Source organism: Callorhinus ursinus, unplaced genomic scaffold (assembly GCF_003265705.2).
Source record: "Callorhinus ursinus isolate GAN/ISIS: 27379988/994484 unplaced genomic scaffold, GSC_fseal_2.0 scaffold5961, whole genome shotgun sequence".
NCBI lineage: Eukaryota > Metazoa > Chordata > Mammalia > Carnivora > Otariidae > Callorhinus > Callorhinus ursinus.
In genome coordinates, this window is record NW_027403011.1 from 1 (window position 1) to 3083 (window position 3083).

The window sequence follows — 3083 nt, forward strand, 5'->3', positions numbered from 1 at the left end:
TTTAAGATTTTGTGAGAGAGAGGGAGAGAGCACACAAACTGGGGGAGAAGCAGAGGGAGAGGGAGAAAGAGACCCCCCCTCTGAGCAGGGAACCCGAACCAGGACTCGATCCCACGACCCTGAGATCCTGACCTGAGCCGAAGGCAGACGCTTTAACCGACTCAGCCACCGAGGCATCCCCACCCATCACCCTTTTCTGTTACATGTTTTATGATTTTTACATTTAACAGTTAATATTTAGATTCAGTAAAAGTTAAGCTTCCGTCACTTTCAGCTGTACCATTCAAGGCTACTTCCTTGGGCTCCTGTATGAGCTCAGGCTCGGGTCAGATTGACCTGGGTTCAAACGCACAGCGGGGCCATGTCACAGCCCTGTGACAGGCAAGCTCCTACGGGAACTCTTGGAAACATGCCCGGGGCCATGGCGTGGGGAGGGGTAACTTGCCAGGCTGAAGGCCAGGGGTCCCCACGATGCCCAAAGGGCTGCCACAGGCACCCACATTCCAGAGACAGCCCCCTGCCCGGCTCATTTCATTAGAGATACTCGAACCAAAAACATATTTCCCTGTTGCATCCCAAAGTCTGGAGGCTGCAGGCTGAGGAAATGAACTCTGAAAACACTTTCCCTCAATGGGGATGTCATGTCAGGGCTCCCCGATGTCTCTGGCCCTATGGCCACAAAGACCGGAAGGAGACATCAGGAGGAACAGAAGCAGCCACCCAGCCGCACAGGGTCTAATCTACCTGTGCAGCCCCATGTCCCGACCCGAGTGTGTGTGTGTGTGTGTGTGTGTGTGTGTGTGTGTGTGTGTGTGTGTAAAGAGGGGTCATGTAGGGTGGGCTAACCCCATTCAAGAGCAGGCTGATGAGGGGTCAGATACCCAGTGGGCCGGTCATGTTCAAGGTCAAGGCTGGCTGGGTGGGTCGGGGTGTGGGCAGCTGCGAGCCTCTACCCAGGTTTATCCCGATCGCCCTGCAGGGATGGGTCACTGTCCCGCGTGCAGGGCTGTGCACGCACAGGTGTGTGTCTGATCTGCAAGCAGCAGGGGGACGGGGCAGGGGACAGGGAGGCTGGCCGGGCAGGGCTGTGATGCTTCCGGGCCGGCTACCAGTCCCTGTCTTTGCAGACCACGGATGAAATGGGGAGGAGGCTGGCGGACACCCGTTCCATCTCCGGGACCTGGGGCGTGACCCCACAGGAGTCCCCAAGAGCAGGTGCTGGGGATTGCGGGGGAAGGCCTCCGACACCACCCAGACCACTGTCCCTGGTGGTCATTGACTGGATTGTGCTCCAGGAGCCGGAGCCCAAGGAGGCCGAGCCCAAGGCCGAGAAGCCTGGGGCTGGGTGCCTGTGGGTGTGTGGGGACGGGTCGGGGCTGACCCACAGGGAGGAGCCCCCAGAGGCTGGTGTGGGACCAGGAACAAAGACTAGAAAAAGAGCAACCAGCAGGTGGACTGCATTCGGGGCGATGACCCAGGGAGGGCTCCTTTCTGGCTGCGGCTTCTCTGGGAGGCCCTGGGCTGGGCTCTCTCTTGCAAAGGCCCATGGAGAGCAGGCACGGGGGTGAGCTTTTCTTCTCCTCTCTCAGCTGCTCCACCATCTCAGGAGCTAGAGCCGGGCTCCACCTGTGTCTCTAGCTCGGGTGAGGTGCCAGGCGCAGGGGCAGAAGCCAGGCCAGCTTCCATGGGGCTCTGCAAACACGGGAACTGTCACTCAGCTCGGAGGCATCACAGCCCTGCCCAACGTCTCCAATGTCCCCCTGCCCAGCCCCCCTGCGGCTCCCAGATCAGACACACACCTGTGCGTGCACAGCCCAGAGTCTCCCAGAGATGCCCCAGGTAGGAAGGAGCCCTCCCCGGGACGTCTCCCCGACTGCAGTCCACCCGCTGGGCGCTCGGAGCCCAGTCTTTGCTCCAGGCCCCACACCAGCCTCCGGGGCTCCTCCCTGTGGGACCAGCCCTGACCCTTCCCCCCCACACACAGGCACCCAGCCCCGGTCTTCTCACCCTCGCGCTCGGCCTCTGTGGGCTCGGCGTGCTCCAGCCGGGTCAGCAGAAGGTGGGCACGGCGCTCCAGGTCAGAACCGGGCATGTTGAGCTGCACATAGGCCACCAGCTGCTTGAGGCAGGGAACGTCCGGGCTGAGAGAAGTCCTCCGAGTCTGGTCCAGCCAGGTGCCCAGAACGGAGGCGATGGCCCTGGAGGTAGGTGGGCAGGAAGCAAAGTTATTGGCTTGGCCCGCCCTTCCACACAGCCCCCTGGGGCAGTTCTGGGGATGCTCCATCCAGAGGCCAGGACCCCCCCCCCCCAGCCCACCCACACTGGCCATCCAGGCAGGGGCAGGTGTGGCCAGCAGGTGCGGGGGGCCGGCAGTCTGCATGGGAGGGAGCCCTCCATCACGGGTGTGAGCACCCCTGCCTTCCTCAGGGGAGCCTGCCCCACGCCTCTGTCTGTCTGGGGTCCCTCCTGCTGCACCGGAAACTCCAGGAGGGTTGGGAGGCGGTGCAGTGTCTGCTCTGTCCCAGCGCTGGGGAATCACAGAGGAGCTGCAGCAGTCCGTGAGGGAGGAGGGAACGGGCAGTGTCCCTCGGCCCAGCCCGCCTGGGCTCTCACGGCCCCTCGGCCCCCAGCCCCTGCTCCGACGGCTGCCTGACCCCCTGCAGGCACATGGGCTCTCCTCACCGACACTATTCTTGGGGATGTCTGCCCGGCCTGTCCAGGCCCCACGTGCAGGCCCCCACGTGGGGGACCCAGTGTGAGGCCCCTATGTGCGCGGGTGGCCCTGGATCGGGTCAGGGCAGGTGGGGGCCCCCAGCCTCCCCTCCGCTCCCTAGGCCCCGGGCCCACAGCCTCGGCTGTCTCTCTCCTGTCCTGCAGGAGGGGCCCCCACACCGCCGCCCTCCAGCAGCCATGACAGACGCGGGGCAGCCAGGGCTCTGCCCAGCCCCCCAGCCCCGCCAAAGCCCCAGATGACCCCCACCTTGGAGACAGGGGCTCTTCTTCATCCTAAGGCCCGTCATCCTTCCGACGATGAGAGCAGAGGGATCCCCATCTAGAGGAGGCCGGCAGGGCGTCCCACGCAA

General features: G+C 63.8%; 1 long non-coding RNA gene across 1 annotated transcript; it reads right to left on the bottom strand.

The window, feature by feature from the left end:
• Window positions 1-1106: 1106 nt before the first annotated feature.
• LOC112818009 (uncharacterized) lies at window positions 1107-3067 on the bottom strand. The gene is made up of 3 exons (XR_003206506.2): window positions 2981-3067; window positions 2008-2198; window positions 1107-1692 (listed from the first exon to the last, which is right to left on the bottom strand). It is a non-coding gene; the product is annotated as an uncharacterized lncRNA (long non-coding RNA).
• Between the last annotated feature and the right edge of the window lie 16 nt (window positions 3068-3083).